Source organism: Pleurodeles waltl, chromosome 3_1, assembly GCF_031143425.1.
Source record: "Pleurodeles waltl isolate 20211129_DDA chromosome 3_1, aPleWal1.hap1.20221129, whole genome shotgun sequence".
NCBI classification, from domain to species: Eukaryota; Metazoa; Chordata; class Amphibia; order Caudata; family Salamandridae; genus Pleurodeles; species Pleurodeles waltl.
In genome coordinates, this window is record NC_090440.1 from 271387380 (window position 1) to 271401316 (window position 13937).

Consider the following 13937-nt stretch of genomic DNA (forward strand, 5'->3'; position numbering starts at 1 on the left):
TGATTTAGCAGCTACTGCCTTTTGACAAACTGTGTTAAATGGAATCCTTTTTCCAGCACCCAAACAGCACCAACAGGGCTTTCTTCCCAGTGTTTTCAATGTCAACGTGTTGGGAAACTTCCGAACAGAACAAGTTTGCAACTACTTGGAGCTCCTTTTCCTTTAGTAGATGACCGAATGCTTTGGCATTTCTAATAGAACATTTTTTGGAAGTTGTGTTGCAACTTGTATAAATAAGCATGTAGAAATAGCAGGTACTTGCAAATATCAGTGCTGAGCAAGGCATGAATACTGAGAATATCATGTATAGGATTCATAGATGATCCTCTTTTATGTTGCTATGATAATACAATTGGAAACCATAGTTCTTGACATGATACAATAGAAGAATTAGCAAATCGGTATCTTCTCCTGTAATGGTAGTGGATGAATCTTAGAAAGACGAAATCGCAGCATGAACAATATCCACTTTAGCATCTCCAGCAGCATATTGCACGTTACACCCATGTTTTTTTAACTTCTTGGCTATGAGTAAAATGATTAGCATTTTCTTTTTGTCATTTGACAAGAACTTATCTTTCTGGCCAACAAACGTCATATTTTTCGTAAATTTGACAGCTGTGCTCATATGAGAATTCAGTCGCCTTCTGTGGGTCATGTCCTTGATGGATAGAGAATCATCGTAACCATCGAACACAATGATAGCTTTCCCATAGTGTTGAAGCGCAAAAGTAGAGTAACAGTTTGCAATATTCTCATATGTATCATGTTTGTGCCACAGAATGCGTTGCAATAGTGAGCAACCATCTATGACATACTGATCAATAGATTGTATTTCAACAACCTCCGTTCTTAACTCATCAGACTTCTTTAGTATTGCATGTGCTAATTGAGACTTATCAACCCTTCTTAACATACTGTGAGATTCAACTAACGCAGGAGAGAAAGCACAAAGCTTGTATTGAATGATATCTGCAAGATTCTTGTCACTGGAAGCAGCAACAGTCATCATTCTTTGAAACAACAATGCTGGATCTATCTCAACGTCAGCATCTTCAGTACTAGTAACAGCAGCAGCAGATCCTAGTATTTTTACTCTGTCTGATCTTTTATCTTTGAATGTTAAAACTGGAATCTCCTTCATTTTGGCTACTATTCCACTGCCCCTGGAATACAACTTATGTAAGTTAACACTTGCAGGAGCAGTACCTCCAGTAACGATGTTACTGAGAAATGTGTCAAATGGAATGGCGAAATGGGTTTCAGTCAACATTTTAGGCTGCTAACACAATTGTAGAACTCGTATCAAATGTAGTAACTTTGTTGCAGGAAGAACAGAATCCCAGGTTATGAAGAACGTTACTAAGGTACCTTGGTCTGAAGCTATGGTGCAGTTGATTAAAAATACTGATCTAGAGCGGACATATTAAGGCTCTTGGGCAGATAGCTTGCATAATGCTGTACCCTATTGCACCCACTTTAGTTGAGACATATTTTCCTACAACAAACTTGGAACACAGCAATCTCAAGCCACTGGGAAGGTAATCCAAAGCACTATTAGCATTGAGGTCACTTGTAGCTGGATATACATCTTTTCTCGCAGAATGAGATGACTTGACATTACTTTTGATTAGTTTAGTCGCAGATTATGTTATAAAGACCTCTGAAGTTCAATGTCACAATCCTTTGACTTGGAATGATAAATTAGAAGGTTATTAGCTATTTTCCAAAGAGTTACAACATCAGCTTTTCCACTTTTCACCCGATATAATAGTACCATCTCCACAATATTCTACAAGCTTCCTAGTAGATATTCTTCCATTTTTTATATTAGGTCTGCAATGCGCATTTGTTCTTCATCATTCGAGTCTAGGTAACTGTTAGAAATGGGGTCTTTGGCTGACAGTCAGGTTACCCCCTGTTCAAGCAAGGACCCTCACTCTAGTCAGGGTAAAAGAGAATCACCCTCAGCTAACCCCTGCTTGCCCCCTTGGTAGCTTGGCAGAGCAGTAGGCTTAACTTCAGAGTGCTAGGTGTAAAGTATTTGTACCAACATACACAGTAACTTAATGAAAACACTACAAAATGACACAACACCAGTTTAGAAAAATAGGACATATTTATCTAAACAAAACAAGACCAAAACAACAAATATCCACAATACACAAGTCGAGTTATCAATAAAAATGCAAAAAGAATCTTTAAGTAGTTTTAAACACACACTAGTGTTGCTAGCGTGAAAATATACGTGGTGCGCGTCAAAAATAACCCCGCACGGGCGGGTGTGCGTCAAAAATAACTCTGCACGGCGGTACGTGAGTCGGAAATCCAGCCGCGCGATGATCCGAAGTCCCCGCAGCGCAGGTTGTGATCTCCCAGAGTCCATCAAGCGAAGCTGCGCGTCGTTTCCCTTGCTCGGTGCGTCGATTCTTCGGTAGCGTTTCCTGCAAACATCGTTTTCTCAGCTGCGGAGCCGACGGCGTGTCGTTTTTTCAGCCGCGGATTGGAGTCGCGTCAATCTTTTCCCCGCACGGCGCTCTGTGCGTGGATTTCCATGTCTTTAGGCTGCCAGCTTCTCCCTTCAGGGTCCCAGGAACTGGATGGGCACCACTGGGCAGAGTTGGAGTCTCTCCAGAGACTCCAGGTGCTGGCAGAGAGAAGTCTTTGCTGTCCCTGAGACTTCAAACAACAGGAGGCAAGCTCTAGATCAAGCCCTTGGAGATTTCTTCTCAAGATGGAAGGCACACAAAGTCCAGTCTTTGCCCTCTTACTCTGGCAGAAGCAGCAACTGCAGGATAGCTCCACAAAGCACAGTCACAGGCAGGGCAGCTCTCCTTCCTCAGCTATTCAGCTCTTCTCCAGGCAGAGGTTCCTCTTGGTTCCAGAAGTGTTTCTAAAGACTGTGGTTTTGGGTGCCCTTCTTATACCCAATTTATCCTTTGAAGTAGGCCTACTTCAAAGTAAAGTCTCCTTTGAATGTGAAATCCTGCCTGGCCCAGGCCAGGCCCCAGACACTCACCAGGGGGTTGGAAACTGAATTGTGTGAGGGCAGGCACAGCCCTTTCAGGTGTGAGTGACCACTCCTCCCTCCCTCCTAGCACAGATGGCTCATCAGGATATGCAGGCTACACCCCAGCTCCCTTTGTGTCACTGTCTAGTGTGAGGTACAACCAGCCCAACTGTCAAACTGACCCAGACAGAGAATCCACAAACAGGCAGAGTCACAGAAATGGTATACGCAAGAAAATGCTCACTTTCTAAAAGAGGCATTTGCAAACACACAATCTTAAAATCAACTTTACTAAAAGGTGTATTTTTAAATTGTGAGGTCAGAGACCCCAAACACCACATGTCCATCCGCTCCCAAATGGAATCTACACTTTAATCAGATTTAAAGGTAGCCCCCATGTTAACCTATGAGAGGGACAGGCCTTGCAACAGTGAAAAACGAATTTAGCAATATTTCACTGTCAGGACATATAAAACACATTACTCTATGTCCTACCTTAACCATACACTGCACCCTGCCCTTGGGGCTACCTAGGGCCTACCTTAGGGGTGTCTTACATGTAAGAAAAGGGAAGGTTTAGGCGAATTTACAGTTAAATCTGCACACACAGACACTGCAGGGGCAGGTCTGAGACATGATTACAGAGCTACGTATGTGGGTGGCACAACCAGTGCTGCAGGCCCACTAGTAGCATTTGATTTATAGGCCCTGGGCACCTCTAGTGCACTGTACTAGGGACTTAGTAATAAATCAAATATGCCAATCATGGATAAACCAATCACACACAATTTTACACAGAGAGCACATGCACTTTAGCACTGGTTAGCAGTGGTAAAGTGCTCAGAGTTCAAAAGCCAATAGCAACAGGTCAGAAAAAATAGGAGGTAGGAGGCAAAAAGACTGGGGATGACCCTGCAACAAGGGCCATTTGCAACAGTAACCACACGTCTTCAGAAAAGCTTCATATTGTTCTTCATTACTTGGACACCCTACTTTTACCTTCTTCAATTGTTGTTCAATAGTTCAATATTATTTGGGAATGTTTCTTCTGCTTCAAAAGTTTATACTGCAAGAGCAGTAGTAAATGCAATCTGCGGCATGAAGATCCAAAAGAAAATATTCAATACGGCCTCTTACTACAAATGACTATTCATCACCCCAACTTTCACAGCAACTTTTTATAGTTTCAGAGAATTCTAATGTCCATGCATACACATGTTCTGTTCTCGGCCTGTGCTTGCACAAAATGTTCACATGAGGTCCACAAAATAAACAGTAAGTTGCACTGCAAAATGCTCCGGCAGCTATTTGAGCACTTCTTTTTGCAAAAGATGCTGTACTTGCCTCTCGATTCTTAACTTCAATATCTTTCTTATCACTAAACCTCTTCTGACATGAAACATGAACTCTGGCTCCAGAGGTTATGGCGATACCATTTCCCCAGTTTCGAATGGCAGTGTTGATGCCCTCAGCTCCTTTTTCAGTCAGCATCGCAATCTTCTGTCCATCATCCAATGTCTCTTTACAAGTAGGACACTGCTATTCAAAGGTAGCATTAACCCATAAGGAAAGGAAAAATAAGTTAAGAATCAAAGCTACTATTTAAGTATTCCATTATAATTAAATGGTCACATATGTGTAATTAACATTCTAGTTAAAACATCCTAATATGCCTTATCATATATTTGCATGTTGCCATTTTGAAATGTGGTTTTCGTGGCTTTCCCATAACCCAATTTTGTCGAATTTTTGATATATCAAACAGTACTTATTCCTGAGTAGAAACCCATTTACAAAGCTTCTGTTGCCATTTTGTCCACATCTTACACCAGTTTGACAGGACTAAGTTGGTGTAGAGAGCAGTGGCATAGAGTACAGTGATGCACAGTAGAGTGCAGTGGTGTTGAGTGCAGTGATAGAGTGCAGTTGTGTAGAGTGGATTAGTGTAGATTGCAGTGGTTAGGAGTAGAGTGGTGTAGAGTGCAGTGGCATGTAGTGGAGTGGGTCAAAATGGAGTAGAGTGGCACAGAATCCAGAGTAGATTGTATCAGAGTAGAGTGAAGTGGAATAGACTGGAGTGGTGCAGGGTAGAATGCAGTTGCGCAGAGTGGCATTGAGTTAAATGGTGTACAGTAAAGTGGTACATAGTGCAGTGGCATAGAGTTCAGGGATAAGGAGTAGATTAGAGAGGTGTAGAGTGGTTGGGTGTAGAGTGCAGGGGCATAGAGTTGTGTGTTACAGAGTAAAGTGCATTCGTGTAGAGTGTATTGGCATAGAGTGCAGTGTTGCAGAGTGGCATAAAGTACAGTGGCATAGAGTGAAGTTGTGCAGAGTAAAGTGCAACAGCCTGGAGTGGTGCACAGTACAGTTCAGTGGTGTGGAGTGGCATAAAGAGGAGTATTCATGGTGTGATAGCCCACTACCATTACAGACACAACTATTTCAAGTGAAATGACCATTACATTTGCACATACATACAGTTTTATTAATCCAACTATACAGTGCACATATAGAAATATGTGGAAATTGCATCACCTAGTGTAATGATTTGTCTTGATCATATTAAAGTATTTGTTTCCACCACATGTCAGAAATAAAGAAATGTACTCCATTTGTGTTCCTAATTCTGATATAGGGGGTCATTCTGACCCCGGCGGTCAGAGACCGCCGGGGCCAGGGTCGGCGGGAGCACCAGCAGGGCATTCTGACCGCGGCGGTTCGGCCGCGGTCAGATGCGGAAAACCGGCGGTCTCCCGCCGGTTTTCCGCTGCCCTTGTGAATCCTCCATGGCGGCGGAGCGCGCTCCGCCACCATGGGGATTCTGACACCCCCTACCGCCATCCTGTTCCTGGCGGGTCTCCCGCCAGGAACAGGATGGCGGTAGGGGGTGCCGTGGGGCCACTGCGGGCCCCTGCAGTGCCCATGCCAATGGCATGGGCACTGCAGGGGCCCCCGTAAGAGGGCCCCACTTTGTATTTCAGTGTCTGCTATGCAGACACTGAAATACGCAACGGGTGCCACTGCACCCGTCGCACATACCCACTCCGCCGGCTCCATTCGGAGCCGGCTTCCTCGTGGGGAGGGGTTTCCCGCTGGGCTGGCGGGCGGCCTTCTGGCGGTCGCCCGACAGCCCAGCGGGAAAGCCTGAATGGCCTCCGCGGTCTTTCGACCGCGGAGCGGCCATATGGCGGTTCCCGCAAGGCGGGCGGCTACTGCCGCCCGCCTCAATCAGAATCACCCCCATAGTGTGAAATACTTACACAGTTCATTTAAATGTTGTCATGTGTTAGAGAAAAACTCTTTCCTACCCCCAGTATCAGGCAAAATTGTCACCTAAATCCTCTTACTTTGAAAGCAGAGAGAGAAAAAATAAGCAAGCATCCTTGGAAAACAGCACCTGATATTAGACCTTGGTCTTTGAATGCACAGTAAGTGTGATGAGATAAGAACAAGATTTACAGGCCTGTTCACAAAAACGGAGCACTCAGAAGAATGCTGTAATAAAGTTTTGGCAAGGGAAGGTATGAACTCCAGCTGGACAGTCTAAAACAAATAAAGCCGATACACAGAAAGCAATGTGAGGTTCAAACCACAAAGCTAATGGTATGCAACGGGCAGAATGCATTCCTAGGTCAACTATCTGAATGTTCCAGAAATGCCTTTCGCAAGCCAGACAACTGCACTGTCTGGTAGGCTGCGAGCTAAAAAGATTAATCCTCACATTTTTCCATCTTTATCTGTGCATAATTTACACATTGCACAACACAAATATCAAGGTATATGCCATTGTACATGTTATCGATCTGCCAATGATTTAAGTATAATAACAGTGTTGCTGCTCACCTGAGAGTAGATTTTCATCATCTGATATTTGTTGAGCAGTGTATAAGTAACACTTTCACTGCATTAAGAGGAGGTATCTCTCCTATCCATAGGAGAGTAAATGACAATGGCTCAGGAAGTAGAGAAATTGGGAATCACTACGCTTTTCCTACAATTCCAAATGTTATATTGTGCCTTTTAAAGCATGGACGGAGCTGAATGTCTTGTCCCCCGGCTCCACTCTGTAGAACCAACTTCAGAAATCACTCTGAAGGAAAGAGAATTGAGAGAATGCCAATTAAGCTGCCAGCTATCTGGTAGGAGATTGCACCCTGAGAGAAGACTCATAGCCCTCTCACATTTTCTCTGAAGCAGTGACAATACCATGAAATGGCAGCCAACTAAGCACAAAGGATCTGTATTAGCATTCTGATAAAGATGTAACCAGCACCATCAACTTTCCAAATTAGGAAGAAATCAGAGTCGGACTGGGACGGAAAATAGGCCTAGGCACCAAAGTAAAGTAGCCCCTGTTAGTTAAAAAAAAATTTGCCCACTTTTGCAACTCTGGATGGGTTTGAACTTCTAATGACAAGCTAGGTACATGTTTTGCACTGTAGAAGAGAGTGCATACATTTGTGCTTGCTGCAAGCAATGTTTATGGCACTACATGGGAAATCAACAATAAAGCCCAATCCACTAGACCTAAAACAGCCTGACTGCCCTATAGGCCACTTCAAAACTGGGAACAATTAAGCATATTTTTTAGGGAACAGGTCATGCACGAGTGATAACACTGTATTCACTGTCTGAAATGTTTTAAGAGAGAATTCTTAACCTGGATCCTGAACTACCCCTCCTGCCATATACAGTGCTGTCTCTAGCTAGGTTTGTGAAAGTAGCATATATATATATATATATATATATATATATATATATATATATATATATATATATATATACACACACACACACTAGATCGAAACACTGCCTGGCAATTTGTTTCCACATTAAACATATGAATACTATGATTTCAGTTATAAAGCAATGTTAAAAATGTGCAATAAACTTTAATTCTGATGGGTAGAATTTGCATTAATAAAATGATTATCATTTTCAGTGCATGTTCCAGTTTCAGGTTTCTACCCATTCGAGTATTGTCCAATTTTTACTTGGTTACATGTCATGGCATTTATTTGGGTTGAGAGGTACCACCAAATCAGTTAGAAGGAACTCTCCCACCTCTCAGTAAATTATTATTGCAGACCTGATGTCTCCACTTAGTGTACATTTATTCAACCTGGAGGCATAGGGATAGGGCTCATTTGCCTATTGAGCAAATTACAACAAACGTCATGTTTTAATGGGGCCATCAAGTGCAGAGGATAACCGAGCTCTCTTTGTCTAGTCAATCACCAACAATAGACATTCCAGATTGTTGCTTTGTTTGATGATATCAGCTGGAGGTCTGAGATATTTTCATAATCATTCATTAGATAATTGAGAAGATCAGATATACAATCCTCATTACCATGTTTAAAATGCTTAGCAAATTGATAGAGCATAAATTTTAGCTCTGTCCCTTGTGTCACTAGTCATTAGACTCTGACAATTTTATTTGATGAAAGCAAAATGAGAGAAAAACTAACATAGTAAGCTGCGCTGAAACAAATTTTAATTGTGCAATTGGCTTGTATTTTACAGTACGACCTAAATGCCTTTTTGATTAAATCACATGCTAGAACGTCAAAGTTGATATTAAAATGTAATTTAGACTCTAAACTAGTACCCATTCATAAATGTATTTAGATTTATTGTGTTTAATGAAAGACTAATGAATTTATAAATATGTGCAAGTGAGAAAATGCAATTCTTTGTTACACCTAATTGTAACAGGGTCACAGTAATGGAGGCTCACAATGGATAGTATAATGTTTGAGGTTTATTGAATTTTTGAGGATATTACAGTCTTGTAATTCTATTCCTTATTCTCTATTTGTTCTTGTCTTTTCCGTGGCATTCCCACGTGGGCTTCACTCTCTCTCTCTCTCTCTGTATTCTTCTTTTCCCAGATGGTGACTCAGGAGGCGCATGGAAAGAAAGAAGAATACAAGAACGTTGGTTGGTAGGTAAGCAGTATAACTACTATTTTCCTTCTCTCCCTTCTTTCCGGTTCTGTCTGGCTCGTCTCTCTTTTATTTTAAGTCCTTTTCCTTTTTCTTGCTGTCTTTCCTTTGCCTTTTCCTGTGTTATTTCTGCCTTTCCTATCTCATGATCTTCTTCTGTCTCTTGCTAAGGTTTTCCTTTTCTCTCTCTTGTGCCCTCTATTCTCTTTTCTCTCTTTCTGGCTTAGTTGTCTCCCTCTCTCTCCTTTTTAGTTGTGTTCTTATTATATTTCTGCTTTCTTCCTTCCCCCTGCCCCCACCAGTGATCTACTTGTGCTGCTTGTGTCCACTCGTAGTAGCCCTCAACTAATGAGTAATGTGACACACTCTAGTTGAAATGGAATCACCAGCAAAAATAATACCAATCAAAACAAAGAAAAATTCAACAAAAAAAACGGACGAACAGTAATATTCCCTTTCTCATCTAACCTCCTCCCTTTTCCCCCTTTTTATTGTGGGATGATACCTGACTAGGCCACGCTCTTCCCAGAGCATTGCCGGTCTGTGCGCTTCGCTGCCTCCGGTTCGTTCCACTGGGCTTTGGGAAAATCTTCTCATGGCTACCTCCTCAGGCATCCTGGTTCCAGCGGCGTCTTCTCTCCTCTGGTCCATTGCGGCCGGCGGCGTGTTGCTGTCCGTGGCAGCAGGAGAATCCTGTCCACCATCAGTCGAGGTCGCCATGGTTTTAAAAAACCCTCCTCTGGCTGAAGGCGCGTCCGCATTGTTTGCCGGGCATTCCTCTTCCAGATCACCTGTTCCCGATCCGGAAGTGCCCCAGGTTTATTACTGGGCTGTATCTCCAGTGATTGGCCGGCACACTAATATAATGCAATAACAAAGTTTTTCCATTTAAAATTAAAAGTTTTACTTATACTGGTGAAATATTAACGATGAATTTATACGTTTGCATGTTATGTGTGTTTTATTAGCATGTATTAAATCAACTGCATGTTATATTTCCTTGTGTTAGCATAAATTGGGCCTACAGAGCTTGCATTTTGCAGTCATGTAAAAGTGTTGAATTATTTTTTCATAACGTGAACTCTTCTTTCAGTTTTCATTCCCATGCGAAACAAAGTCCCATTTATAAAAAGTTCATTGGTTAACTGTAGAAAGTCATACCCATTTGACATTGGAGAATGTTAAAGTACAGAAACATGGGCTGAGATCGTATACAAATGTTTCAATCTGTTTGAAGTTACATGGAAAGGAGATGTTCCCATGACAGTCTTAGAAAAATGTTGAATTGTTGCAACCTGGATGTGATTTCTGTGCCATATATTTGTTTAGTGTTCAGGAATTAGGATTGACCCAGTGTCATTGCCTAGTCACAATTGTGTTCACCTGTAATTCGTCCCATGGTCCGTTCCAGAGATTGATGATGTTTCAGCGTGTTGACTACAACTGCTGAGTCGCGAGGGTATAAAAGGGTGTGGCGCTTGCATCATACTCAAAGTGATTGGGGTGTTCTGTGCTCAAAAATGTTTGAGGTTGTGGCTTTTGTTGACAGGTCTGTTGTGGCTTTAAATCCCAGGATGACGCACAAGTGTAGAAGACACTTGGTTAATTTATTGTCTAAAGTGAGGTACTTGTCATGAGATGTTGTTGACGGTGCCAATAGTTTTCCCTTGAGTGAGTGTCAGTTGTGGTTGGTAGTTAGTGAGTCCTGAGTGCACGTGGAGGATCTATATCAACCCGAAGTGAGAATTGGTGGTCAAGTTTCACTTGCTGTGTAATTGTGAAAGCCATAGTCAGAAGTGTAGTCTGTACAGCTTTCAAAGTGTCTGAGTCCCTACCCGTAGCGTGCAGACAGGTAGTTCGTTTTTGTTCACAATATTTTGCAATATTTTGCATTAGGTGGGAGTGAGCAATTGTGTGAGAAAAAATGGCAAAGCAATTGCAGCTGCTGAGAGAAGTGAGTGTGAAGTAATTTTGCACCCGGCTGGTATAGGTCGGTTAGTGTGAAGCCGCGCTGGTATTAGTGGACAGTACTGTGTTTCTATTGGTTGAGAACAGCCTGCAAAAAGGATTGTGGGATTTAAATTACTTCCTGATTTGTTTGCAAATTGTTATGGTTAATTGAATTTGTGCAAAAATAAAAATGTTCAAAGCATTAAGAAGGTCAATAAGGGGAGATGTGTTTATTTTAATTAAAGAGGGTGAAAATGTTGCACCCCAGGGAACACCAACTTATGAAGTATCAGAAACAAAAAGAGTTTCAACATGTGTATCACTTAAACATGGTGTAAACTAACTCAGAAAGAGGGTTCATTAGCTTTTCCTTGTTATGAAACATTTGATCTGAGAATTTAGACAAATTGAGGAGAGTAATATGAAAATTAAAGCCTGTTCCAATACGTGCACAATCTGAAGCCCTTGCTATTTGGGAACTTGTTGCAAGACAGAAAGCAATGCCAACATTTGAGAGTAGAATGTAAAAAGCAGTTAAGAAATTAGTAGAAGCTAGATTAAATTCTGAAAAAAGTGGAGAGCAGAGATATTAGATGGAGTGGGAATGTTTCCAACCATTACAGAGGAAGGTGATGGGAGTACAAAACATAAGACAAGAAAGAAACAGACAGCAAATGCAGATCAGAAACAGAAGATGAGGGTAAAAAGACAGTTACATATGAGAGTGATTCAGAAGATGATGTTCATAAATCAGCTTCTGATTAATCGTCCATAACCCATACCATTCAGTTGAGGCAGAATCAAGTAGTGAAGCAGTACAGAATATAATCCCAAATGTCAAAACAGCACAGTCCATTTCATGTCCAGTTATGGATCAGGTAATACCAAGTCCTAATATGAATCAAATGGTGCAGACACCTAATGTGACTATGCCTGTGCAGAACTGAAATCAGAATCAGCCTAAGCCCAGGTATACACCAGTGCAATGTCAAATGTTACCCCAAATCAAACAGGACATACTTTTAGTACTGTTTTAACAGGTCAAAGTACTAGAATGACAATTCCACAGACAGACAAATTTGGTGGGTCCCAATGCACTAACAGTTCCTGTGACTATAGGTCTAGTTGTTCCCTTGCATACTTCAGGTAACCCTGGAAGTAATGCCCAGTCAATGAATGTTTCAGCAGTTCCTGAAACATCAGCTGCATCTAGTGGAATACCAGCTCTTGATACAAGGTTTCCTCAGGGATCCCCACTTCCTTACATGCCCACACTAAAGCAGATTACGAGTGTACATTGCGGTTCCCCGTGAAATGTGTCACAGAGAAATAATATTGGTTTCCAAGGCCTTTCAGCAGAACCATAATCGATTGGTTAAACAGTCTGAGCCCACAAGGTGCAACAGGTGCAACAAATGGCAATGTTATATCAAAAGAGACACTAGGGAGAGACAGTGAATGTGCCCAGATTGAAATTAAAAGGAATTAATTATGGGAATGCTCGAGATGGAGTCATTGGAAACGTTTACTGAAGATGAATTGCAATTTATGTGTAAGGATGTTACCCAATGTGCAGGACAGACTTTTGAGAAGTTAGCAGCATCGGTCAAAAATAGGAAGTAGATTTAGAAAAGGCTAAACCTTTAAAGAGAATTTACAGATTAGAGTTCAGTAACAAAGATACTCTTAACAAGATATCACCTAGAATGAGAATGCACATTAAGGAATTAATTACACATATTCAAGCATGAGAGCATTAGGTAAATGGGAAGGCCGATAGGCAGAGAAAAGAGATCAGAAGAAAGGAGAACAGAATTTGCCTCCGGCAGGAGCAAATCAAACTGAAGACAATGTACAAATGATTCCTATGAGAGAAATATGAGGTGGTGGTTATGTGCATGCACACATATTATGAATGGAGGGGCACCCACGAAATTCAGAACAAATATCAGAGCATCCAAATATATTGCTCCGGTGCAGCTTTTATTAGTTTCAATATGCCAAACGGAAGCCAGCCAATGCGTTTCGTTCACCATCTGTGAGCTTCATCAGGGCTTTTTAGTGGCTTCAAGTTCAGTGGTGTAATAATTAAGAATAAGTCAAATGCTACTGGCAATTTCTGATTGAAGACATGGGAGGTTTAATTTATGGAACAGGGCTGAAATATCTGGAGGCTCAGTGGATTACACGTTATGTGTATGTATCCTGGAGTAGTGATAAACTGTCATTTACAAATGATTACCCGAGATTGAGAAAGAAGCCAGTGGAGTTGTACAAGCAGAAAGAGAGATTCATGATACTCTCAAAATGCCTTTGGGAAGATTTCAATACATTGTTTGACATGCGGCTCCAGTTGACTTGTGGACTGAGTGCAAAAGAAGTGTTGACCAGATTGTGAACCTCCGACAGATCCAGTACAGGTGCACCATCTGAAAGGTGATGAAAAAGTAGTATAAGGTAATTGAATTTCTGAAGAACAAAGTGGCTCCAAAAGATATTGATTGACAGAACAGCACAGGAATCCAAGGAGTCAATTTTTGCTTATTATAAGAGATTGCTGCAAGTTTTCAAACAACATAGAAGTACTGAAAACATTGAGTTGAAAGATATGGTTCATTTTGTGTTTAGGTTTGTGCAAGGACTAAAGCTTGTGCACTGATTCAGCAGCATTTTGTTTGTTGGCAGAACAAGACCATTGATGAGAACTTACAGTATGCAAGTTACTGTAGCGATGAAATTGAATTGAAGCAGAAAACGTTGCGGGAGAAGTTGATGGTGATGCAATTGAAGGGAGCAAGTAGAGAATGTCAGAGCCCACAGGTGATGGTGAACACAAGTAGACTGCAGGGTGTGCAGCAGCAGGTTAGCAATGTGGTTCAGTCTAGAGGTCAACAACATGATGTACATGTAGATCAGAGTGGAAATTTGGTTGATGATTAGTCAACGAAGAAAACAAGTTCATGTCATGCATGCAGAAATTTTGGTCATTGGCACAGGGAATGTCCCTATAATAATGTGAATAATTTGGT